We start from the raw sequence: 27,388 nt of genomic DNA, 5'->3' as shown, positions 1-27,388 counted from the left end.
CTCCATCTTTCACATCAATCATGGAACTCCTTTGCCTGACTAAAGCATGCAGGTACAACTCAACTGGACCAGCAGACTACTGGTCAGAGCATCCTACATCCATATCAACGACCTCTTGAAATACCTCATTTATATCCTTTTCTCTACCATCTTTCATGTTGAACTTCATAAAAGCAAAGTTCAAGGTTTAGACTCAGGAAAGATCCATATTCCTTTTGCACTTTCCATACACTTCAAGAGAGAAAAAGGAAAACTAAGATGGGAGAGTAACTTAAAATGAGCTTTCCCAGCATCTTTCCAATTTTTCTGCCTCCAAACATTACCCATTCCTACTGACCTCGGTGCTAATACTGTGTTGCTTGGAGACGGATCATTAATTAAGGTTTAATTAGCTGGGTCAATGTTGTTTTATTTTTAACTATAATTTGGTGAATAAAATGAAGTGCAGAGAACTACTTGTAAGAATGAAGTTGGTTTTATGCTCTACCTCTGGTCTTCTCTCAGTGATCCACCATAATACAGAAGTAAAAGCTCTCTATGTAGCCCAGGCTGGGTAGGAGCTTCCTGCGTTTATAAGGCAGTTCTCTGAAACTGCATCAGCCACAACTGTCTCGTCAAGTACTTCTTCTTCCCTAAATTACCTCCTGCATTCTGCCACTTAGGCTACCCCAGTGCCAAGAGAGATACTAGTACTCTGAGTCAAGACTAAGTATACAAAGTAAAGTTATAAAATGTGAAAGAAAGAAAGTAGAATAACTTCACTCTGCCCCATCTCCCCATCCTACAGAAACTGGATTTTCTTTCCCTTCTTATCCAGGAACAACTTGGGCCTGTGTCAGAAAGGGAGTCTGGATGTGCAAAGCAAGTTTGAGGTGAGGGCCTTAAACATAAAGGTTACTTTTCTGGTTTTCTCTTCCATCTTCCACTCTGCTGCTTCTCGGGTTAAATGCTGACATGGGTCATCTGGCCTGATCCCACTCACTGACAGCTCTCCCCCTCCCACCTTCCCAACGGCTCTTGCCTATTTTGCTCTTCTCCAGGGTCAAGTGAGTAATTTGAGTTACCTGGAATCCAGCCAGCCTCACATCTCCTCAGCCAAAACCCAGCTGCTTTTGGAGAGAAGGGAAAGGTTAAGCTCTACTTATATTCACCTAGGACTGTCTCCTAACCCTGGCACAGAGAGGTGTTGTTATAGCAAATTCACCCTTCCCTAAGATCAGGTCTCAAGCTCTCATCAAAGCTACTAAGCTTCTAGGGCAGAGAAGGCCAAAGGCTACAGCTTAATTGCTTGCTCACAGGCATTCTTGATGAAGCCCTTGCTCCTAATGTAGGGTAGCTTTAAGAGTTATCAGGGACCACTCTCAGGATCCCTGGGGAGGACCTCAAGGAGACCCATGGTGCAAACTAGTCTCAGCGAATGATTTTAGGAACCTGGGGTGGGAGGGAGGACATTAAAACGAAAACACCAAAAGCTTAACAGGCTTTGCTTGTCAGTAACTACTGTTAGCTACAGAAACAAACTTTCAAAGTCAAAGGCAGATGATCACATAGCTTTTAACAAGTATTCGATTTTTTAAAAACTCCTCTTCTACTCCCAACTTCTGTTCTTAAATTGTCTGATCTTTGGCCTAAATACATTTTAACATTAGGGATTTTCACTTGCCTTTCACCATTTAAAAAGCCATTATAAAATAAATGCCATTATGTTTATTTTGATGCTCATCTCTAGTTGCTATTTACTCTAGGGTATCCATATTGGAATATTGGAACTTCACAGATCAGATAAACTAGTCAAAGAAAGTCTAAAGCCCTTCCAATTCCAAAAGTCTGTGATTTTTGAAAGCCCAGCACAGTCTTTTACTTCACTGGTTTTTGTTCCCAAGCACTTATTATGGTGGTATGCCCAGAATGGGGGAAATGTGTTCGAAATTGCTGTTTATTGAACATTAAACAAACACAATGCCTTCTACAAATTTATGGTTGGAAATTTTTAAATAATTATAATAACCCTTCATCCCCTCTCCTATCTTCCTCCTGCCTGAGCCCTCATTTCTAAGACTCCTCTCCCAACCAATATTAAGGAAACACTGGAGCAAATATATAAGCAGGAGACATGTGGGCAGCCTCCTTCTTCAAGTATCTTCGGACATCCGAGGATTCCAACCAGATGAAAATTGATATAAATTTCTGTAGCAGTCAGGATAGGTTAGATAATGTTACAGTAACAAATAACACCCAATCTCAGTGACCAAATTTGTTTTAAGTCTTGCTCATGCAACAAAAAGTCCAATACAGCTGTCATCCAAGCTGTCAAAGTAGCTAGTATCGCCACTCAATGTGCCAGAGGGAAAGAGGATGTGGGAATATCTCACTGGTGCCTAAAGTTTCCATCCACTAATGATATACTTTACATCTACTCACATTTTATTGACCAAAGCAGGTCACATAGTCACACCTACTTCAAGAGACTGGGGAAATGCAATCCCCACATGGTCCCCGAAGCAGAGAGAACCAATGTGTTACACAGCTTTGACTAAAACAGCTTCAATTCTTCTATTCATCCATTACATTTTTATTCGACAAAACCTTACTGAGTGCTTACCACATGCCAGGCATTATTTTAGGCATTAAGGTATAGCAGGGGTCAAAACAGTTAAAAAAAAACAAAAACATAAAAACCTGACCTCCTGGAGCGCAAACTCCTAGAGCATTATAGTAGATTCCTCCCTGTCCCACTAACATGCCTCTCTTTTCTGATAGCCTTCTCCTTCCCTTGTCTTTTGCCATGCTCCCCCAATCTAATCTAATCTGATGTCTATTCTTCAGATCCTCTACTCTACATTTTCCAGGGCACCATTCACCTCCCCTTTGTTGTAGCTCTATTTTAAAATAAAAGATTTGAGAATAAGTAGCTTTACTGACATTTTCTGAGCATAGTACCTAGTACTTAGTAGGCACCTTAAAAACTGTACTGAATGAATTAATGTAAATAGCACATACTACTTGATAATAGGAAGTGTTGGAGAGGACAAGTTCTACCCTCAATTTTTAGAATCTGATCACATTCTGGGCCAGCCCTGTGGTGTAGTGGTTAAGTGCATGCGCTCCGTTGCTGGTGGCCCAGGGTTCGGATCCTGGGCACGCACCGATGCACTGCTTCTCAGGCCATGCTGTGGCGGCGTCCCACATAAGTGGAGGAAGATCAGCAGGATGTTAGCTCAGGGCCAGTCTTCCTCAGCAAAAAGAGGAGGATTGGCATGGATGTTAGCTCAGGGCTAATCTTCCTCACAAAAAAATAAAAAAAAGAATCTGATCACAATCTGACCTACCCTGGGGAATATTAGTGACAACTCCTAGATATGGTACTTTCCTTTCCAGGCATTCCCCCAGGAACCTCACCCTATGGTGAACACGCAGGTCTGCCAACACATGAAGAAAGCAGGTGACTTCAACCCACTCAGACTGAAGAAACAAAAACACTTCAGCTTTGTTATAGCTCCTCCTTTGTTTTGTTGAGGTAGTGGGGAGCGACTGTGCCACTGAGATGGTGTCCTACAAACCAGACAAGCAGGATTCCGTAAAAAGGCCTACCAGTTCATGTAATACCAAGTAGGTATCATGAAGATATGCAAGACCTTGACATCACTCTGATTTTACTACTCTTCAGCCCATCATAGCAGGGTATACAGCATCTAGCACCACAGCTTTCCAGACTGCACATCAAATATAACTGCTGTCATTTTGGGCTAACCCTGGTGAGGGTGAAGAAGGCCACATTATGCAAGGCTATACAAAACATTTCTGTACTCTCACCAAATGGAAAGAACTAAGTGCTTGGTTGGAGAGTCCAATTTTTAAAAAGTTATTCAGAATGGCATGTAACTTTTCTAGAATATCCTTTCTCTTTTGTTTTTCATTTTCTCCAGACCTGAACAAAGCTTGCAAGATAAAAAATAGTGTAAGTTTCCTATCAGATTCACACTGGAGTTTGGCACTATTGAAAAATTCCTGTCTGATTTCACTAAGCCCATATTAAGAAAGAACATGAGTTAAAAAGATCTGACGTCTAGTCATGGATCTGTGACTAACTTACGTGTGCAATCAAAGCATTCCACATTTCTAGTCTCAGTTCCTCATCAGGAAAAACATGTAGCTAAACTACATGATTTTTATGGTCTCTTCTAGCTCTAAAATTTTATAATTTTAATGAAAGGCTCAGGATTTCCACTGCTGATTAGAATGCAGAAAGCTGCAAGACATCATTACTCTCACCCTATGAACCATGACAAGCAGGATAAGCTATAAAATCATAGTTTTAAAAAAAACCATCAGGGGCTGGCCTGGTGGCTTAGTGGTTAAGTTCACGTGCTCTGCTTCAGCAGCCCAGGGTTTGCAGGTTTGGATCCCGGGCGCAGACTTACACACTGCTCATCAAGTCATGCTGTGGCGGCATCCCATGTATAAAATAGAGGAAGATGGGCACAGATGTTTAGCTTAGGGTGAATCTTCTGAAGCAAAAAAAAAAAAAAAAAAAAACACAGAAAGCTAAGGATGCAAAGAAATCTAAATAAATTAAATTCCAGAAAATGTAAAGCCCTTCATAAGAGAGAAACCATGGCTATCCTCATTCCTGGCAAAGTAGCAGAAGAACAAGGAATTTTCCACTGACAGGATTAAGAAGAAACCAGCCAAATTTATAACCAACTTTTAATGGCTGCATGCGGATTCAGATAACAGAGTAGAATTTGGAGGAGGCCCAGTTACAAGCCCCACCTGCCAACTCTTTCCCATGGGTATTCACTGAGTGCAAAAGTCTGAGGACAAGACAGGAAAGTTGAGAGAGAAAATCATAAAGCATATGAGTGACAGTAGTTACCCACTGTGCCCAAGACAGCTGCCCTCTGAAGGTGGGGGACAAGATAGGAAGCATGACATAAATCCCTTCAAGGCATTCCAGTGTAACGCAGATATTCTTCCTAAGGCAAAGAAACAGGGCAAAAACATGAGGTACAGAAAACTTGAGGTGATACTGGAAAGCAAAGAAAATGCCCAAGCAGTCCAAAAAGCTGGTAGCTAGGCTGAAAAGCAGAGAGCCACAAGGTTCTGAAAGCTGATGGAGTAGCAGTATAAGAAGAGATAATGGACAAAAACTTTCCAAAACTGATAAAAGACACCAACTTACAGACTCAAAAGCTCAATGATCTGCAAGCAGGATAAATACAAAGAAAGCCATACCTAGGCACATCACAGTCAAACTATTGAAAATGGGGAAGAAAAAAAAAAGAGCAATTCAAAAGCAACCAGGGAAAAGAGAAAAAGCATATAGCAGAGAAGAACAATAGGAATGACAGCTGATTTACTACTAGAAACAAGGACAGCCAGAAGACAATAGAACATCATCTTTCAAGTGCCAAAAGAAAAAAGAAGCTATCAATTTAGAATTCTATATCTAGGGAAATATATCTCAAAAATGAAGATGAAATAAAGATATTTTCAAAGAGACAAAAGCAGAAAGACTTTGTCTCCAGTAGACTTTCACTATAAGCAATGCTAAAAGTTCTTCAGGCTGAAGGAAATGGCACCAAATGGAACCCCAGATCTGCAGAAAGGAACAAAATCCCCAGAAAGAGTAAATAACTGGAAAATAGAAAAAGTCTTTTCTTTAAAAAAAACTACCCACATGTTTAAATGTCTTTAAGAGACTACTGATTGTTTAAAGCAAAAATAATAACAATGTACGGCGGGGTTTACAGCACATGTATAAGTAAAATATAAGACAATAAGAGCACAGTGTGCTGGAAGGGGGTAAACTGACTCATGCAATCGTAAGGTTCAGAGTAGTGGTGAAGTCGTTTATATCATTTAAAATAGACTGTGATAACTAATGAAAGGCTCACAGGCAATCTTTAAACACCTCCTCCCTTTTTGGTCATTATGTTTACTTAATAAAATGCCCATCAATGGGGAGAAAAGGGAAGGAAACTAAATAAATCACCAATTGTAAGTAATGTCTTATTTTGCCAAGCAGTTTTTGTGTACTTTTACATCATAATAATACAAACTAATACATTAACATTTAAGTAACACAGATTCACTGACAATTCCAAAGGAAATGGAAATTAACCATGTTAACCAAGATAAATATACACACTTTAATTGAAAGCTCCACTTTCTGCTTTAAAAGTATACAATTTTAAGATATTAAAAAATTATATTATGGAATATGGCCCAAAAGTTCTAATTTGAGAATATAAATAACATACTTGGTACATATTTATCCCATATTATCAACTATTATAAAAGCAACTAATGAAAAAAAGTATTTGTTTATATTATAAAGAAATTCATAGCACTGAACATGAGAAGAGAATTTTTTTAATATTTGAATTTTAAGAGACTATAAGGAACAACAGCAAGCTTGATTAAGAACGTATTATGTGTGAAACATTGTTCTGGGCATATACTCTTACACTAAATCCTCCTAACAACATTGCAAAATGGGTCTTAAGATCTTCGGAGAATTTAAATAATGCATTCAAGATCACACATCAGTGAGAGAGCCAGGAACTGAACTTCAGGTTTATAAACCAAAGCCCACGATCTTCTCTCAAATAATAATGTAATTTTTTATTGACAAGTACAGTACACATCCCCTCAAGCCTTCGAGAGTAGAGCGTATTTCCTACAGACAGGACATTCTTCTGCATAACCAAAATATAATAATCAGAATCAGGAAATTAACACTAGTACAGTACTACTATCTAATACTCAGATCCCATATAACTTTCTGCAATTGTACCAACAGTATACTTGAGAGCTAAAGGACCCAGGCCAGAATCACATGTTACATTGATGACAACGCAATCTTTAACATACTTTTTCCCTTTAGAAGTCCAAAGGAATCAAACAAACATGTTACACAGTCCACAAAAATTTACTGGGCACGTGGCATGTACTAGGCACTGTTCGTTGATACAGTGGAGAATAAGACAGTTAAGGTTCTTCTGCTTCCAGAGAGTTTACATTCTAGGGAGGAAAGACTAACAAACAAGTAAACTAATAACAGAACTTCAGATTTGGCCAAGTGCTATGATTGGGTGGAAATTGGCCATCTAAGGAGCTGAACCTGTTTGATAAGAAGGTACCAGCATTGCTCAGAGATGGGAGAGGAGCATTCCAAACAGAGGACACAGCAAATGCAGTCTAAAGCAGGACAGAACTGGTATCTTGGAGGAAAAGAAAAGATGCCAGTGTAGCCACAGTATCCTGAGCAAAGGGAGTGGAGACTGATGTAGAGATAAGGTTGGAGAGGTAGAAAGGACTCAGAAGGCAGGATTTTGAATTTCATAACTAAGAGCAAAGGAAAGCTATTGAAGGATTTTAAGCAGACAATTGGCATGGTTTCATTTACATCTTAAAAAGATGATTCTGGCTACTGGAAAGAGAATGGATGGAAGAAGATGGTCGAATAAAAGCAGAGACAAGTTAAAAGCTATTTCAGTAGGCCAGCTGAGATGATGGTGGCTGAGACTGGTCTGGCAGAAATGAACATGTAAAATAGGAGACCAGGAGAACTCGGTGATGGATTAGATGTGGGGGATAAGGGACAGATGCAAGAAGAACAACATGCGAGAAAGAGTTTTTTTGGACACGTTAAGTCTATTTAGACAATGTCTATTTAGATAACTGAGTGGTAATAACAAGCAGGCAGCTGAAGAACGTGTCTGGAGCCTGGGCGAGAAGTCTAAACCAGAAATATAAATTTGAGAATCATCCACATGTAGATAGTATTTACAACAGTAAGTTGAATGAGACCACCTGGGGAAAGAATTTAGAAAGAGAGGGGTGAAAAAAGCCCAAGATTAAACTCGGGTTACGTCAACACCTAGCGGCAGGTAGAGGAGAGAAGCCTGTGAAAAAGTACGACGAGGTGTGAGGTAGGGGAAAAACAAGAATGTGTGTCTCATAAGCTAAGAGAAGTAGATGAACAGGCAGAAAACAGTGGTCAACTATAATGAATGCTACTATAAGATCCTGTAAGGTGGATTTGGTAAGTGGAAGTCACGGGTAACCTTGACTGGAGCAATGTGAGTGAGATGCTAACAGAAGCCAGTCTGGAGTAGGCTGAAGAGCAAAGGAAAGTGGGGAGAGCATACAAAGACAACGCTTGAAAATCTACTTGAAAGAGGCTCAGAAAAATGAGGCAGTGGCTAGAGGAGAAGAATGTGGAATCAGGAGAGGGTTTATAAGAGATTTCTATATCTGCACTGTCCAATATGGTAACCAACAGCCACATATGGCTACTGAACAACTGAAATGTGGCTAGCATGAGTGAGGAACTGAATTTTTTTTTTTTTTTTTGTGAGGAGGATCAGCCCTGAGCTAACATCTGCCAATCCTCCTCTTTTTGCTGAGGAAGACTGGCCCTGGGCTAACATCCGTGCCCATCTTCCTCCACTTTATATGGGACGCCGCCACAGGACGACCTGACAAGCAGTGCGTCAGCGCGTGCCTGGGATCTGAACCCGGGTCGCCAGCAGCGGAGCACGTGCACTTAACCGCTATGCCACGGGGCCAGCCCAAGGAACTGAATTTTTAAAAAATTAATTTTTATTTAAATAGCAACATGTGACTAGTGGCTACCATATTAGAGAGTATAGCTCTAGAGCACATTTGTATACTAATAGAGATGACCCAATAGAAAGGGAAAAATTCATGATGCAGGCAAGAGATGAGTCCTTTACGAAGTCAAGAGAAGGAATCCAGAGCACAAGTGGAGGAATCTACAAGGGATATAACATGAATGAAGCAAGGCATGAAGTTATAACTGGTGGGAACCAACAAGACTTAAAATCAGAGTATGTCTTAAGCCTGGTGGGAATCTTAAGCCTCAGACTAAATTACAGAAGGCTATAAAAGCTAAACAGGAGGGGGAGGGAAGGATTTTCATATTTACTGAGTATCTATGAAGTGTCAGGCATTTTCTAAGTGACAAATTATTTCTGTTACTCAGAAGCATTACCTTTTAAGTCTCATTTTACAAACAAGAGCACTGATGTTTCGAGAGGTAAAGCAACTTCACTGAAATCACACATAGAATAAATATCAAGATTTGGACACAGGCCAGTCTGACTTACTCTAGGATTAGAATTTTCCCACTGCATAAAGTGAGAAGTTAAAAACCACTCAATGTTTCTGCACCTGGAAATAACATAACAAATGGCAGATCAATCCTGCAACTATCAACAAGTGCCAACAAGCCTGAAGGTACTAGGCCAGAGACAAAAACTATCCCCTCAATGCTATCCACAAGATAATTAAGGAACACTTATTTAATGCTGTTTTTAATTTTTTTTAATCCAAGTGAAAATATCTTTAATGAGACAAACGGGAAAATGTACATTCTTGCAACTTAGATTGCCTACTTTATTGAACACAGGAGTATCAATGAGAAAATTGGCTGCTTTATAATAACTACTAAAATAATATCTGGGCATATTAGAAAAGTAGGTAGCTAGAAAACTACCAATTTGTAAATGAAGAGAGAAATTATTAAACTGAGCCTAATTAGTTATTAAATTACAGCTTAGATTATTTTAAATTTAGTGTGGGCAAAGATCATCTAGATGTGTGCTGTCCAACATGGTAGCCACTAGCTACATGCAGCTATTTAAATATAAATTAATTAAAATTAAATAAAATTAAAAATTCAGTTCCTCAGGTACACTAGCCACCTGTCCAGTGCTCAACAGTCACATGTAGCTAGTGGCTACCTATTGGACAGCAGAAAATAGAACACTTCCATCATCACAGAAAGTTCTACTGGCAGTGATTAGATCCTCAATTTTCCTTCTGATTTTTTTCAGGAGGGCCAATGGAAAGAGCAACTAGGAAGATGTGCATTTTCCAAATCAGTCACTAACCAGATGAGCAACTATGTATATATCACTTAGCAATGCTTCTAGAAATAAATGTGCATTTGAATCACCTGAGCATCTTGTTAAAATGTAGATTCTAATTCAGTAGGTCTTGAGATGGGGTGGAGATTCTGCACTTCTAACCAATTCCCCAGTGATGCTAATACTGCTGGTCCAGAAATGACACTTTGAGTACCATGGTCTCAGATCTCTCTGGGCCTCGGTTTCCTTAGCTTAGTCAAATGATGTACCCGGGGCAAGATAATTTCCATGACCCCTCTGTAAACACTAACATTTTATAGTTTATGGTTGTACAGAATTAAATGCACAGAGATTTCACACGCTCTGCAGAGACAGACTCTTCCCTGAAGTAAATGCCAGGATTCTAACAATTTTTGCAGTACCATTTTTTTTTCCATGAAAAGACATATCCAATTTAAATGAAAATTAATGGGAAAATGTGATCTGCTATAAAAGCATTCACTCTCTGTACAACTTTTCGGAAATGGATTTAAAAGACTGACACGTACGAAAGACAAACCTTTTAAAAACTATCAGAGGGGCACACTATATTTTCCAAATATGCAGTTCATGGAGGAAACCAATGCTGGCCGCAGCCCACACCACTGTTACCTTAAAAGCATCAGCTCCACGTGAAAAGCAACTCCCTGAAAAAAGCCATTAACTACAATAACATTATTGTTGCTTCTGTAAAGTCTCAGTCGGGGCTCTGAGCAATAAAATTGACCAAAATCCCGATGCCACTAGCAGGCTGTAGTGTAGTGTAGTGTAACAGCCCACAAAACTGGCTGAAGGAGCCGATGGGGGCAGCCAACAACGTCACACACAACGTACTTTTGAGGCATCTTTCTATTTTAACAGGGGCCCTAGAGTAACACCTGGTTCTAGTGGGCAATGCGAACAAAGAACTGGATAGCGGTGGTGAGGCTCACCGTTTCATAAGGCAATACCTCACAGAAAGGAAACAGACTAAGACACCCAGCTGGTTTATAAATTCCAAATTACGAATGACAGCTAATTACAGCGAATAATTTATATTCTTAAAGAAAAAAAAAACACTGAAAATACACATTCAACTTCTAAGTGACAGGATGCTTTGAAAATCTACAATAGTTTTTATATTTGTATTTTTATATTTTCTTTAGTAGTAAATATATTTTAAAGTTTGAATTAAACTTTATTAAAGTTCTTCTATATAAATTATGCAGTGCTCTTCCAAAATCTCTCCAAAGATTTACTTCACAGTAACAATACACTTTACTGCCCACAAAATTCTTCAAAGGAATCACTTTGGGAAGATAAAGAGCATACAAAGAAAAATTAGGGAATGGGGAGGTTTTTCTTTTCTTCTCACTTTTAAAACAAACTGCTATTCTCAATATTTTTTTTCTCAGTCTTATCTTAAACCAACCTGTTAAACGGTGGCTTTTTTAAGTCAGTTATCTTATTACCAAATTTCAATGTAAGTCCTAAATTTGGAACTGTACATTCAGCTTATCTTAAAAAAAGACTGCTGAAAAACCGTGCCTATAACAACACCCATTTCCAGTTATCTTTATTAAAACAGAAAATTCATAAAGATCAGGAAAAAGCACTATGTATAATTCCATCAGAGTGAAATGCTCATGTTCACAGCTATATCTGATCAAATATTTCTGCCCCTTTACAACAATTATTTAAACTAATTTCTAGATATTATAAGGATCACTTTTACATGACCAATGAAAACATAAGATTAATTTCTACCTGCATCATAAAAATGCTATTTGTCCTTCATAAATAATCTGTAACAAGTCTCTCTCAATAATAACCAAAGAACTATTAGTATCAAACATTTAATTGCAGCAACTAACCGGTAACTAATTTTATCTTTCCGCTCAACAAATGTTACAAAAATTCCACCTGTAGGATATATGATATCCTTTTAAAATGCACTTTAAGAAGCCATTGCTCTTTTAGAGAGACTGTGGTTCCTCTTGAGACAGAATTATAATGTGGACAGAAACATTTTAGCCTATCATTTAAAAAAATACAGTGTATAAAAAAAAGGGCCACGTAGCAGTCCGTGGGCAGGATGAGTCATCATCCAACTCAAAACTTGCAGCACTTCTAAGCTTCCTCCTACCCGACCCCATCCTCTCTTCAGCAACCTACCCTGAGTCAGCAAACCTGACTATTTTGTCAGTTATGAATTCTCACGATGTTTAAATGAACTTATGCAAAACAATGCAATACTTTCAATGCTAATACCTGTCATGAGAACACGTGCTTTTTCTATTGCAAAATTAACTGATCTTCAAATCAATGTTCTCTAGGTTCTTTCTTAATCACAGAAAGTAGCCAGACACTTCTTTTAATCCTCTTCTGCAAAGAACTGATCTCCAAAATATGTTCATATATGAAGTTTTGATAAACAATTCTCCATTTCCCAGAGGTTTTTTCTGAATAGTAATATTTAGGTGATAAAACATGTCCTGCTCAAATCTGGCATATTTCCTAGATGACTGCAATTACTGAATTTAGGATCCATAAGCAGTTTTACACGTTTCACAAAGCAATTCTTATTAAGCGATGTAACATATATACGTGAAAGGACTTTACACTTTTCAGCACACAGCAAGCTATTCATAATCATGTTTGAACAACTACTCATTAAAGACATGTCAAGTTTCTTCCACCCAATTCAATTTTTTTCCCAGATCTTAAAATCTGACATTTCTAAGAAGAAACTCTAGAGGCACTTCCCTTTCAGGGCTAGATCCTATTTGGACCCTACATTCTTCTAGTCAGATTACTCCTTCCATCTCAGTTTCCCAACGCTGAAAAGAGAGGGTACGTCCAATCAGAACTTTAAAAAATAACAAGACTAGAAGAACCAAGCCATCATAAAATTACTCTGAAGCTGTTTGCGCTCCATTGTATTCCCTGTTAATTTTTTTCCTTGACAAACCATCTTGTATCCGTAAAAAAGTTAATACTGAGCCTGACTTCAGGGCATTTTTTGCATTGAAGGAAAGAACATGAATTTTGCTGCAAACGCAGTAGGCTTCTAATTCCAACTCACCAGTTCCCTTCACTGGACCTTTTCCAACGAGCAAGCAAAAGAAAAAATAAAACAGGAAAGGAATAGAAGAGATCCGGCCTCACAGAGCCTCCACATAACACCTGAACCAGTCGAGTCTTACTAAGCCAGGCAACAAAACACCTTGACTTTTCAATGCACCTCGCCAAGTCAGATAGAAACGCACGGCGAAGCGAGGAGGCCCTTTTTAGGAAACTGACAGAACAAGTTTTCCTGTGGGTACTTTCACAGACCCCCGCTCCACGTCCCGAAAGCAGCGAAGGAGGCTGCAGAGAGGGGGCAGGAAATGAGGAATTCCCACTCCGACGAGTCTTCTGTACCTCATTTGCGGCTAGACTCAAAACTTGGGCAGAGGACTCCAGGGCGCGGAGACGAGCCGGGGAAGCGGCGCGCTACGCAATGTGCCGAGTCCGCGGGAGACTTTGCCCGGCCGGAGTCAGCTGAGGCCGAGTCACCCGAGCGGGATGGGGGAGGAGACGCGGGAGCAGTTCGGGAGGCGGCGTGCCAGGAAGGCGAGACTCCGCGCCACCTCCGCTCCCCGGGCCGCCCCTCCCGGCCGCGGCCCCTCGCCCGCCGGCCCGGCCCGGCTTCGAACCCGTGGAGCCGGGCGCGGGCCGGCGGGCGGCGGCCGGCATGGGGGCCCCGGGGTCGGCGGGCGCGGCCGGGCCGGGCGGCCGGCGAGGGGCGTGCCGGGTGGGAGGGGCGCGCCGGCCGCTCCGCCGGCCCCACGCGGGGACCCCGGCCCGCCGCCCGCCGGCCCGCGCCGGCCAGGCCCGAGCGGGCAGGCAGGCAGGCCGGCGGGCGGGCAGGGGGCGGGCGGGAGACGGAACAAAAGCGCCTTTGTTGAGCGGCAGCCGGCGGAGGGTCACACACAATGGAGGAGGGAGCCGGCTCCGCCGCCGCCGGGCCCGCCGCGGCGCCCTCCCGAGCCGCCCCGCCGGCGCGCCCCGCACACGTACACACACACACTCACGGGACTTCTCCGACTCATCGAGGGAGTGCGGGGCCCGCGGACAGCCCCCAGTGTCGGCTCAGATCTCCGGCTGTGCTGACGGCAGCGGCGTCTCCGAGGCTCTCGCTTTGCCGCAGTCGCCGCCATGTAACCCCGACCCGAGAGAGAGGGCGAGGGAGATGGGGCGGGGCCTCCTGGGCCACGCCCCCTCACGTCACAGGCTCACTCCACGGGTTCCCCCGCCCCCGCCCGGCCCGGTCCCGCGCGCCAGCACGCGCCGGAATTTCCAAAGCCTGTGACTGGGCTCCGCGTGCCGCGGGGGCGGCGGGAGAGGCACGCGGGCTCGTGCGCCGCCTCTGGTCGCTGGGCCGGGGGCCGCAGGGGGTTGGGTAGACGGGCCTGCCCTGCTCTGCTTCCTGCCCCAGGGCTAGAGCGCAGTGCCCGAACTCCTCGCGAGCGTTTCCTGCGCACCTACTACGTGCAAGACGCTGGCAATCCAAGACGAATAGGCCTTCGTCCCTGTCCCCGGAAATGGGCCGGGAACAAGAGGCTGGACCTGAAGATGGATTGGCTAGAAGGCAATAGCCGACTACTAGGCAGACGCGTTAGAGGCCAAGTGCTAAGAAGGTCATTAACTCTGCCCGAGGGTATGGAGGGAGGCTTCTAAGTGAGGTCGCCACGGGTGACCTTTCGGCTGGATCAGCAGGAGCCGACATAACCAGAGGAGGTGAGGGGGAGGGTGTTCCTGCGGAGGCCGCAGTGTGAGCAAAGACAGAGGAGAGCACCTGGTTTGTTGCAGGAACTGGGACTAGGCCAATTTGACCTGAGCGTAGAATCTGGGAAGGGTTGTACTGTGAAGTGTAGTGGGAAACGTAGATGGGTGCCTTCTAGGGCCACTCGGATGAAAAGCAAACTTATTTTATTTATCATGGTTTATTGAGTCTAAATTTATGTAGGTGTTTATGAAATTAGAGACTCAGGAAAACATTTCTTTTCCAATGACTTAATCACCATTCCTGATGAGAACCAAACGTTTGGCAGCCCCTTATCCATTATTATGCACATCTTGAAGCTTCAAGCGAAGAAAAGGCCACTTCAAAGACCACGGTAGTGGCTTGAAGTTAAGTGGTTGGGGTGGAGCTTGAATGTTTTGTATTTTTTAGATTTAAAACAATACATCAGTACCAGGTGTGAAGAGGAGATGGTGAGTAGATAAACCTAAGAGAAAGGAGAGGCATGTTCCAACCCCAAAATTTCAAATTTGTGGATGCAGAGGAGATCAAGATCTCCTTACCTGTGACCACTGTACATCCCTACTGCCCTGCTCTAGGCTCCTCTCAGATTCCTAAGACACCTTTTCTCCCCCATCCATCAATGTTTGATCACCCAGGAGGAGGGGGAGGAGAATAAATAACAAGCACAGGTCCAGCAGATACCACCAAAATAACCTGTAGATCAAGCAAAGCCGCGTATATTGCTTACAGCAGTAGGAGAGACCACTATGTTGACAGAGTCTTAGGTGTCTCAAAGAGAAAGGTCAAGGGTAGGATAGTTAAAAGATTCAGGGGATCGGGTTTAAGACAGGTCTTTCAATGAAAGAGCATGGTTGAGATTGGGCTAAATTTGTGATATAGTAGTTTAGGATGAGTGGACACAGGGAGGGGAGAGTTTTGAAGCAAGCCTAGAAGAGTACACAGTTGTTTGATAAGCCCAATAGAGTAATCTTGTTGGGGAGGTGGCTGTTAACGCTGATGCATGGTAGGTCAGCCAGTAGTCTGTTGTTCAGATAAATGGACTTTGAGGAAGTTCTTGAAGCTGGAATTAAGTTATTTGCAACTTCATCTTCTTGAGCAAGACCTTCTTGGAATTAAAGTCATGTTTATGCAGACAGTGGAGTTGTACAGTCATGTTAATGCAGTCGATTTTAGTTTTTAATCCTATTGTATGGCTGTAAATAGTTCTCAGTAGTCTTTCAAACTGTAGGTTATGATCCATTAATGAGTAGTGAACTCATTTTGGTAGATTATGACCTGCATTTTTTCCTAATGAAATAGAGCAAAAAACTAGAGAGCATTGGCCATAACAAAGAGTACACACTGTTTTGTGAAACTTTTGTTTCAGTTATATGCCATTTTTCAACAAATCTAAAATCAACTTTGACATGCCATTATTTTATGTACTATTAAGAAAGTGAAAACTCTCAAAATATGATACACTATTGCTACATCTTGATTTCAGAGAGATTAAAATGGAGGAAGTACTTCTTAAAATTGATGAAATATAAGATATATATAAATGTGCCAATTAGATCACAGTGTAAAAGTATTTCTATTTATTCCTCATTTGCCATGAGCTTTGCTATTGGTAGAAGAGTTTGAAAGCCACTGTTGTAGTGGAGGAATGCAGGAGAGAAACAGGTAAGCACACCGTGAGGCAATGTGAGATGAGTGCTTCCTGAGCAGAGATGCAAATTACCTGCTCTTGTTAGCTACGATGGCAGGAACAATGGAGGAGGACTGGGGATGGTGGGAAAGGTTCAAATGGAAGAAAGAGTATTTGAGCTGGGCTTGATTCCATCAGGAAGTATCAGGAAAAAGACATTTCTGGTGAGAGAGCAGAATATACAAAGACATGGGGCCGGCCCCATGGCTTGGCGGTTAGGTGCGCGCGCTCCACTGCTGGTGGCCCGGGTTCGGATCCCGGGCGCGCACCGACGCGCCGCTTCTCCGGCCATACTGAGGCGGTGTCTCACATACAGCAACTAGAAGAATGTGCAGCTGTGACATACAACTATCTACTGTGGCTTTGGGGAAAAAATAAATAAATAAAAATTATGAAAAAAAAATATATACAAAGGCATGAATATGCCAGGCACACTTTGGAAAATGGGAGTAGTTTGACAGGGCTGGGGGAATGAACACAAGTTAGCACCAGATTTAGAAGGCCTTGATTGGATGCCAAAACTTTTAGGTTGATGCTAAAGGCAGAGGAATTTAGATGATACAACTAGTATTTTAGAACAATAGTTCTGGCATGGATGGGAAGATAGGTTAGATGAGCAAGAAATTGGAGACAGAGAGAGGGTAGGAGAATCCATTGTTTTGTCTGCCCTGCATCCAATCTGCCTTATTCTGGTAACAATACTCTGACGTCCTTTAAGGAGCCACTCTTTCCTGTGTAAGTCAGAATTCTTTCTGTTACAGCGACAGAAAACCCAATCCAAACTCTGGTTTAAGCATGAGAGAGAGAGAGAGAATGCGTCTCTGGTGGACACAGAAAGAGTTTGACAATACAAGCAGTATTCGTGGAGCAGAATCAGCTGGACTTGGTGAATGCTTAGATGAGTGAGGGATAAGTCTTGGGTCACCCAGTTGCTCCCTTGTTGCCTGTTTGAGTTTAAATTCTCTCCTTAGGCTACTTGTTTTATCTTTTTACAATTTAGTTACCATCTTTCTATGAAGATAAACTACCAATATCATGATTTTCAAGATGGAAGGAAAAAATAGATTTTAGAAATATAGACCACTAAGCTTGATGCCAATCCCTGGAAATTTTCTAATAGAAATCATTGAAAACAGTGTATTAGGGAAAATGTAACAGTTAACAGGAGTCATCACAGATTCTTTCCAAGTAAGTCATTACAAAGAAATACCTCTTTCTTTCTTGATAGGATTATTGCATTACTGAACAAAGATGTTGGTCATCTCTTTTTTTTTTTTTTTTTTTTAGTGAGGAAGATTGTCCCTGAGCTAGCGTCTGTGCAAATCTTCCTCTATTTTGTATATGGGACACCGCCACAGCACGGCTGATGAGCGGTGTGTAGGTCCACGCCCAGGATCCAAACCCGTGAACCCTGGACAGCCGAAGCGGAGTGCTCGAACTTAACTACTATGCCACCACGCTGCCCCAAGATGTTGCTCATTTCAAAAAGTCAAGATACCTTTGTGGTGCTCACTTCGGCAGCACATATGCTAAAATTGGAACGATACAGAGAAGATTAGCATGGCCCCTGCGCAAGGATGACACGCAAATTCGTGAAGCGTTCCATATTTTTTGAATATGGTGTAATCTATGCAGAAATAGAAGTATAATGATGTACACCTGAAATTTATACAATGTTATAAACCAGTGTTACTGCAATAAACAAAAAATAAAAAATAAAAAATAAAGACACCTTTGTGGATAAGATGAAGAGATACGATTTGAGATTATTGCAAAGAAAGGTTGATTCAAACAGTGCTGATTAATGGAGTGACACTAATCTGGAGGCCTTGAGTTCTTAACACAAGCTATACAGATTTTTCCCCTTTTGTCCAGTCCTGAGTAATATTTTTATCAATGTTTTGAGTTGATACTTAGCAAATGTAAGGAAGGTGCAGAACTCAGATCAGAATATGATAGATGACAATAATTATTCAAAATCATTGTTTAAAAAGAGATGACTTTTGACTGCAATATATATAAAATATAGTATTGTTTTTCAGAAAAATCATTTGAAGATGGCCAGGATTTGGGAGACTTGGCTTGACATGATAATGTAACAATAAGTTACAGATATTCATGCAGTGTGAGCAGCCACCAGAAAACTAGTATAATGTAAACTGTGTTAATGGAAAACAGCGTTGAAGTCACAGCAGTACCAGACCTGTGCTATTCAGCTCAGGATTTCTGAACTTATGTGTTCAAAGATAGACACCACATAAAAAGAGATATCACACATAGCAAATTAGAATTCATTAGGAAGAGACATCTGAAGAGTGTGAAAACCATGTTCTCTGAAGAAAAGAAGAGGGAATTGGGTCTGCTTAACCTGCAGAAAAGAGATTTGCTAAAGGTTGCTATGCAGAGGAGAGAGTATATTTTTTCCATGTTCCTCTGGAGTTCAGATCTAAGGCCATGGAGAAGGCTGTTACCGAGAGGAACATTTTGGCTCAGCATAAGAAAGGACAGTTTTGGATATTGGAACTGAGCCACAGTGGACAGGACTTCCTGGTGAAGTGAGCTCTACATCAATGGAAACATTCAATCCGAAAACAACGGCCACCTGTCAGGGATGCTATGAAAGGAACTGCTGGGGAGAAAAGGAGTCAGCAAGGAGGTGATAACGTCCAAGGTCTTCTCTAACTTGAAGCAGGAGAGGCAAAGAATTATCTGTGCTGGTGGATAAGGCATCCAAGGCTGCTGCAGAGCCCAGCCGCCCACACGTGGCAACTGCATTTCCTGTAGTAAACGCTGGCTTCCATGCTGGTGGAGGTAGGAAGTGGGGGAGGAAGGAAGGCCTTGTTCCACTGCTGGGGCACGTTTTCCCGTGGAAATAATGTTGTGGGTCACAGTTCTCATCCTCTCACAGTCAGCTATATGTGGGCTAAATGGGCTTCTACAAGTTGGCCTGAGGACCTAACCAGTGTTTGTCACCTTGTTTCTCTGGGGAAAATGCATTTTCAGTTTCAAACAACTAAATTAGAAATCAACTTTTGGGAACATAACTCAGTCATACAGGGACTTTCTGTACCTTTCCTGTACTTTTCTGTACCTTCTCAGAAATGCTGAGACCACAGAGAATGATGGTATCTGTAAGTTCCAGATAAACAACTAAACGTTAATGAGAAGGTTACTAATACTAATAACCTCACTTTATCCTCTGGGTGGTATGAAGAGTCCAGTCCTTCAGATTCGCTACTTGAAGAACTTGATTGCTGGTTCATCAGGGATGATTGGTCTCTGGCAACCAGCACACACCAAACAAACCCAAGAGACTGCACCTTAAACCAGATTCCAATCCATTAAGAACACAAGAAAAGCTGTGCTGAGTTGGGCTAAAGATTCATCCTGTCTGGTATCCTCTGACAATGATTGTCAACTTCTGTGTTTTGTTCATTATAAACTCTAGTGTTGAGCATAGTGCTGAATATAATATTCTCTCAATAAATGTTGAAAATGAAGTGTTTTTGAATATTGTAATTGCCCTCTATGACATAAATTTCGGAAAGGTGAATGAGGATTTCATCCAAATATCCACTTACTTAATCCTGTTTTTAGAGCAACTTTCTTCTTAGGGAATCTATTTGATTATTTTAGTTGCCCTTTTCTGTGACCTGGTGTATCTCCTAGGCTCTTTTTTTTAAGGTTTCGGGGCAGAATTAGATGCAGGACTCCATGTATAGTTCATTACCATTTTGTTGAATGTAGCACAAAACAATGCTTTCAGTTTTGTTTTCCACATTCTTAGCAATGAGGCCTAGCATTTTATTGTTACTTGACTTTAGGAAACAGTCAACAACTCGTGGTTCTCTTTCTTGAAATAAAACGTAGCTCCAAGCTCATCTTCTTTTAAGTGTACTTCAGACTAACAAGCCTAAATGCGTTATCCAAAATCAGTACAGAATGAAACTCATTTGCCATACTTCTGGCCACTCACATCACTTTGTGCAATTTATCTTTTTTTCAATTTAGATCCATCTGCTTGGTGTTTACTACTCTGGAGAGCTTAAGGACATCTCAGCCCAGTGACTTTTCTTATATGAGCCTGCTTTCAGACAGTCCATGAAAGTTTTAAATAAGACAAGTCCCCCAGCAGGAATCCTTGAGGGCTCCTCTCTGGAATCGGAAGAATCCATCTGGTATCCTGGCACCAAGAGTAGTCAGCAGCCCTGGGTACTGGCCCCAGTTCTGACACTTACTAGTTGTTCGAGTCCAGGCAAGTCATTTAATTTTATCTCTAAAATGGTATAAATAACACCTGCCTCACCTCCCTTGCAGGGTTATTCTGAGGATTACGTGAGATAATGTGTGTGAAAGCACTCTGAAAATGCTAAAGGACTGTGTAAATAAGGGATGTTATTAATATTTCCATCCAGAGGCTTGCCTCTTTAAACCACGGTTTCCTTAAGCCAGCTCTCTTCTTTCATTCAGTTCATTCCATAGGTATTCTTTAAGTGCCCACTTTACCCAAGATAGAACTTTCTCCCCACTTTCTTGGTAATTTATTTGGGTAGGGCTTTTTTCAATGTTTAATATCTACATTGGTAGGAACTTTTTCAAAAATGTAGCATTCATTCTTTCCATGCTTATTTATCCCTCAAAGAAATGCAGTCAAATAGTGAAGCATGAGACATGCTCAAGCATGTGGCTGCAAAGATAGAAGACCAGAACACCATCTCTGCCTGCATCTCCCCACAGAAAGCAGGAGTGCCTTCTACCCTTAGCCTAGGAGAGACAGAAGGGAAGGGCCGGAGCAGGGCACAGCTGAGAGGACGGTGAGAAGGGGATGAGGAGTAACTGTATACAACCTCTCAGAGCCCAACAAGCAGTATTATAATAAATAGATTTACTTACATGAAAGCAGCTTAAGGCAATCTCCTTTAATTTAGCCTGTGGTCCATTCAGCAAAGAAAAACTTCTGTGTTTAAAAGCCTGTGATGAAGGTTTATAGACACTGTTTCCAAAGGAAAAGTAAAAGGCAAACGATTCTTGGGGAAGAGGGAAAAGGACAATTTTTTAAAATGATTTAGCTGTACAGCAGGTTATGAAGGAGGGAAAAGGAAGAGATTAAAATGGTTCGTTCCCTCCTCCTTCTGTGACTCAGAGAGTAATCCTAAAAATAATCTTCATCCCAGTATGGAGAAGCTGAGCCGAGACTCACATCTCCACATTGCAAGTTCCATGATGGCCTTGGAGAGGAAAGGAACAAAAGGAGGAGGGAGATAGGACACAGTAACTATTAAAGATAATCCAGAAAAGACTTTACCTACTCAGAAGAGGTGAGGTGAAATTAAAGGCCAGTCTAACTGTGATGAAATAGGCATTTTCTGTTCTTGCCCTATTCTGAAGTATGTTGTGTCAGCAAGGATGAAGCCTCAACTTGCCTTGTCACTAATTCTTCTGGTGATCTGTATTTTACTCATTCAAAGGAATTTTTGTCTTTCAACATCATTCTTTCCTTGTATCAGCAACAAGTGGCTCTTTTTTTAGGTATGTCCTTAATCACATTTAATTTATGTAAGTATATTTTTTTAAGTTTTTTTAATGTTGAAAGTGTTTCAAACTTACGGAAAAGTTGCACACATAGCATAATGAACTTTTTTTTTTTACCTGAATGATTTGAGAGTGAGTTGCTGACATGATACCTGTGGTGGACATTGAGATGCATTGACCTGATGCCCTTCAAAGAAGGACTTGTTGCCCAGCTGTGGGGACTGTGGTCAGCACACAGCTGTCAGCTGTCATTTCCTTCAGGGTTTGCCTCATTGGCAGACAGCCACCTTGTCCAAGGAGATGCCCCTTTCCTGGGTGGCCCAAATTCAATGGCGGATCAAGGCAAGGATAGAAAGGCCCGGCTATTTCAGCCTTGTGCAGGACAACTTCAATGGGCTATTTCCACTCAAGAGCTCCCAGTGGGGTTAGCTGAGGCTTTATCAGCCTGCATCTCAGATCAACTTCTCCCTCTGCCCAAGCTTGTTTTCTTTCCACCCCTTCCACAGATGTTGATCCCAAGAGCTCTCCCTAATAATTATCCTGAACACTAAGGTCTGTCACAGAGTCTGCTTCCTGGAACACCCAAACTGCCACAGTTGGAGCCCAGAGAGGTCTGAGAAAGCAGATGATAAGATGGGGTTTTGGAGCTGATCACTCACCACCCAGCTGGTAAGAGGACCTCGTCTCAGTGACAGATGGAGCACAGACAGTCCTTGGCACAAGGTGGCAGTACAGTTATTAAAACCTTGACCAGTGGTGAATTGGAATGGTATACTGGTGAAAACATGTATCAGCTGGTGCAATATTTGGAGGAAATAGTAACTATAAGGACAATGGGATAGGATGGTTATTGCTTAGCTCTGTTGAAGCTCTAGGAAAAGAAAACAGAAAGCTGAGAGAGGGACTAGCAGGCAACTGAAAGCCAAGTGTGAAAGCCAGAGGGTCTCTTTGATAGCATGTAAAGAGGCTTTCATAACCTGCAGCGGGAGGGCAGAGAAAGCTGAGGACCAGACCGAACTAAATCATCGGTGTAGCCAAGCTCCAGAGAAGGTTAAACTACTAACTAAACTAGGTCTCCTATGCCAAGGACAGGGCTGTGGTTAGAGACCCTGACACATGGGATGGGGACATCTGAGTTGCCCCCAAAATCCTGAATTCCCAGATGTCTGTTGACCCTCTGAGCCTGCAGAAGTGAGCCACATTTTCCTACCAAGAGCTACACACTCCCTTTGCTTGAGACAAGGCCTCTCCCTACAAAACAACATGTGACCCCCTCAGGATCTGCCCCCACCTACCCTCCTGTCTACTAAATCTATGGTTAGGGTTAAGTGACAGCATAACCCAGCTGGGGACTGTTCCACGGGAGGATCTGGAGGACACACCATCTACCAAAGCAACAAAGAATGTGTTGAAGAAGGGGCACCAGAATCATTATGAAGTTCAGTGGTGGCTCTCTTTTGCAGGCCAGACTGATGGTAGGAGATGCTGCTATAAAACTGAGCTCCTTATTAGCAATGGAGATAATACAACCCAAAGATAATTGAGCCAGATGGCATCACGCAACCGTCAGAAACCATGTGGACGCAATTATGATGAGTGGCAAGATCAAAGTGGCAACCAGGGGCACATAACCTGCAGAGAGTTATGGAGATAGTTAATAAAACATGGTGTCACCTACTGAAAAATAGCTGGATAGCCAATAAGGGTACTACTCAGTCTGTATAAGCAAAAGAAAACAGAGGGTGAAGGGAATGCAACTATTTGGGAGCAAAGCTTTTGTATACTGTTGAAATTAAGTTGGTATTAATCTGAACTAGATTGTTGTAAACTAAGATGTTAATTGTCATCCCCAGGGCAACCAGTAAGAAAATAACTCAAAAAATATATATAGTAAAAGAAATGACAAGGGAATTAAAATAATACATTGGAAAATATCTTTTTAACACAAAAGAAGGCAACAGTAGAGGCATAGAGGAACAAAAGAGACATGGCATATAGAAAAGAAAGCAAAATGGCAGATGTAAAGCCCTCACATATAACGTGACTCAGCCAGTTGTCTCCACCTCTGTCACTGACCACACCATCACTGGCACAATGGATACATGAAGGAAGTGGCCGTGGTGGCAGAGATTGAGGCTATTCCAGAAACAATAGCATGGATTCCCATTTATCAGGACTGATCTAGTTATTGCCACTGCCAAATGTCCACCTGACAGCAAAGGAGATCAGTGCTGAGCTCCTGGTATGGCACCATTCCTCATCTTCCACAAGTTGACTACTTTGGAATCCTTCTGCCCTGAAAGGGCCAGTGATGATTCATTCAGGTAGAAATGGACACATATTCTGAGTAAGAGTTTAAGTGTCTTACCTTCAGACCTCCCCCTGGGGTTGTACAATGTTTGGTCCACCAGCAGGGGACCTCACATAACATTGCATCAGACTAGGGGACCCAATTTACAGCAAAAAAGGTGTGAGAGTGGACCCATGACAATGGCATCTGCTGGTCCTACCACTTACTGCAGCACCCTAAAGCACCTGGCCTGACAGGGCATTGGAATGCCTTGCTGAAGGCAGAGCTGAAGTGTTAGCTCAGATGCAGTGCTCTGTGAGTGCCATCCTCTGGGATACATTAAACACATTGCATCAAAGATCTGTCTATGGTGCTGTGTCCCCAACAGAAAGAATACATGGGTCTGAGAAGCAAAATATGGAAGTAGGAGTGATCCTGCTTATCATCACTCCCGATGACCCCTTGGGGAATTTATGCTTCCCATTCCTGCTGTTCCGGACTCTGCAGAGTTAGAGGGCTTGGTTCTTAAAAGGAGAATATTTCCACCAGAGGATACAGCCAAGTCCCTTTGAATTACTAGCTAGAACTGCTGCCTGGGCGCTCTGGGCTCCTAGCATCCAGGGACAAGTGGGGTGGAGGTAGAGGAACAATCTTGGCGGAAGTATTAACCCTGCTCATCAGAAGGAGTTAGGTCTGCTGTTATCCACTCAGGGTAGGGAGGGATGTTTCAGCACCCAGACGACCAACTTGGATGCTTTTTGTGTTCCCTTGCCCAGTTGCAATGGTAAATGGATAATGCAGTGAGGACATGGTGACCAGAAACTCAGACCTCTCTGGGATAAGAATCTAGATCATGCTCCCGGGTAAGACCCTGAGGCCAGGAGAAATGGTAGCTGAGAATAAGAGGAATTTAGAAAGGATGATCGAGGAGGGAGGCTGTCAGTTTCCTTTGCAGCCCCAAGACCAGCTGCAGCAGAAGAGGCTGTAGTTTGTCCTACAGACGTTCCTCTTTTAAGCTTCCCCAAGAGGAGGGGCTCATCAGAAACCCGGAGAAGCTGCTAGTCAACATATACAAAGACATGGATCCAAGACCAGCAAAGGGAATGAACATAGAGATGAGCCACAGAGATTTCCCTTTGCAGAAGGACTTCTTCTCTCAGCTGCTTGGAGTACTGTCAGCAGATAGCCTTCAGTTATCAGCTCCTACAGCCGCAGAGAGCGCCTCATCAAAGCTCATGCCCTTTGGGGAGCAGCCCACATCCAATGACCAATCAAGGCATAGTTTTAAAGCCCAGCCATTTCAGCCTGGTTTGGGACAATGCTGAAGGGCCATTTCAGCTCCAGAGCTCCTCATGGGGTCACTTGAGGCTGCTGGGCCTTCCTTACATGCAGCTTGTTGTTTCCTTCTGTCTAAGCCTGCTTCCTTCTCTTCCCTTCCACAGGTGTTGACCCCAAAGGCACTTCCTAATAAACATCCTGGACACTAAACTCTGACTCAGAATCTTCTTCCTGCAGAGCCTAAGCTGTGGAGATGAAATGCCCCATCATCCCAAATACATTAGTGTGTATTTCTTACTAATGAGAACATTCATCCAGATAACCCCAGTACAAATATCAAAATCAGGAATTTACATTGATATGTTAGTATCTAATCCTCAGATCCCATTCAGATTTTGTCAATGGTCCCAATAATGTCCTTCTTATAGTAAAAGGATCCTGTCCAGAAATTATGCATCATATTTAGTTGTCTCTTCAGTCTTCTTCAATCTTGAATGGTTCCCTAGTTTTTCCTTTACTTTCATGACCTTGACACTCTTTAAGATTACAGGCCACTTATTTTTGTAGAATGTCCCTCAATTTGGGTTTGTCTGAGGTTTTTTCATGATTAGATTCAGGTTATGCATCTTTGGCAGAACTATTAGAGAAGTGACGCCATGTTCTTCTCATTGCATCCAATCAGGTGGCACATGACTTCAATTTGTCCCATCAGTGGTGATGTTCACTTGATTAAGGTGGTGTCTGCCAGGCTTCTCCACTGCAAAGTTACTCTTTTTCCTGCTTGTAATTAAATACTTTGGGGAAATACTTTGAAGCTATGTAAATATCCCATTCTTCATCAAATTTCCTATTTATTCTTCCATTTATTTACATCCATATTGGCTAAGGAATTCCTATTTTATTCAATGGATTATAGTCCATTACTGTCATTATTTTGACACTCAAACTGTTCCACATTTGGCCAGTGAGAGCCCCTTCAAATGCTTAATCCTTTTGACATATCTCCATCATTCTTTTTACACTTCGTTGCTTGCTGCTCAAGATAGTCCAAGCTTATTTTGTACTTTCCCTGCCCCAGCCCTGGAAACAGCCATTTTTCCAAGAAACTCTTGTTCCTTTTGGTGGAGGATAGCATTTAGAAACGAAGATCTCAGCGTTAGGTGTGCTCATTGCTATTGAGGTGTCACTGTTCTTGGGCCCTTTCAGTAGAGCTAGGGACTATATGAAATATATGTTTGTATGTACATAAATACACATATATTTCTATTTGTATATAAGTTTATATATATGTTTACACAAACACACATTTACATCTCTATTTATTTTTGTACCTACAGACAGTCCCCGACTTATGATATTTTGACTTTATGGTGGTGTGAAAGTGATATGCATTCAGTAGAAACCGTACATTGAATTTTGAATTTTTATCTTTTCCTGGGCTAGTGATATGCAGTACAATGCTCTCTGGTGATGCTGGGCAGTAGCAGCGAGCCACAGCTCCCAATCAGCCACGCGATCACCAGGGTAAACAACTGATACACTTAGAACCATCCTGTTTTTCACTTTCAATACAGAATTCAATAAATTACATGATATAGTCAACACTTTATTATAAAATACGCTTTAGGTTAGATGATTTAGCCCAACTGTAGGCTAATATAAGTGTCCTGAGCACGTTTAAGGTAGGCTGGGCTAAGCTTTGATGTTCAATATGTTAGGTGTATTAAATGCACTTTCAACTTATGATATGTTCAACTTATAATGGGTTTATCAAGATGTAACCACATCTATGCATATTCAGAATCATGAGTTCACACTCATACCTCCAATTCCAATCCAACACCAACTAGTTCGTTCTAGTTTTTTCACCTTTC

At 42.0% G+C, this 27,388-nt stretch overlaps 1 protein-coding gene, 1 long non-coding RNA gene and 1 other non-coding gene across 9 annotated transcripts in view; 2 read left to right on the top strand and 1 right to left on the bottom strand.

Annotated features, from left to right (window-relative positions):
* Window positions 1-14,144, bottom strand: part of MAPK6 (mitogen-activated protein kinase 6) — a 35,934-nt gene extending 21,790 nt beyond the window's left edge. Inside the window, exon 1 of one of the 4 annotated variants that reach the window (XM_058541591.1) lies at window positions 13,994-14,144. The gene's annotated coding sequence lies outside the window, so the exon portion shown is untranslated. Of the gene's footprint in view, window positions 1-13,340; window positions 13,483-13,979 lie in introns of those variants that run through there. The other 3 variants (XM_058541588.1, XM_058541587.1, XM_058541589.1) reach the window with 3 other exon arrangements.
* Window positions 14,145-14,261: 117 nt separating this feature from the next.
* Window positions 14,262-26,390, top strand: LOC131406087 (uncharacterized). 4 transcript variants are annotated; one of them, XR_009220052.1, is made up of 4 exons: window positions 14,262-14,599; window positions 17,176-17,327; window positions 17,706-19,808; window positions 20,426-26,390. It is a non-coding gene; the product is annotated as an uncharacterized LOC131406087 (long non-coding RNA). The 4 variants fall into 4 exon arrangements; XR_009220054.1 differs by having other exon boundaries at window positions 14,268-14,599; window positions 17,706-19,225; XR_009220053.1 differs by having other exon boundaries at window positions 14,265-14,699; window positions 17,706-26,390.
* On the top strand, window positions 17,920-18,026 carry LOC131406631 (U6 spliceosomal RNA). The gene has a single exon (XR_009220264.1). It is a non-coding gene; the product is annotated as a U6 spliceosomal RNA (small nuclear RNA).
* Window positions 26,391-27,388: the final 998 nt, after the last annotated feature.

The sequence above is a fragment of the Diceros bicornis genome, chromosome 5 (genome assembly GCF_020826845.1).
Source record: "Diceros bicornis minor isolate mBicDic1 chromosome 5, mDicBic1.mat.cur, whole genome shotgun sequence".
Lineage (NCBI taxonomy): Eukaryota > Metazoa > Chordata > Mammalia > Perissodactyla > Rhinocerotidae > Diceros > Diceros bicornis.
This window is presented reverse-complemented; position numbering and strand designations above follow the sequence as displayed.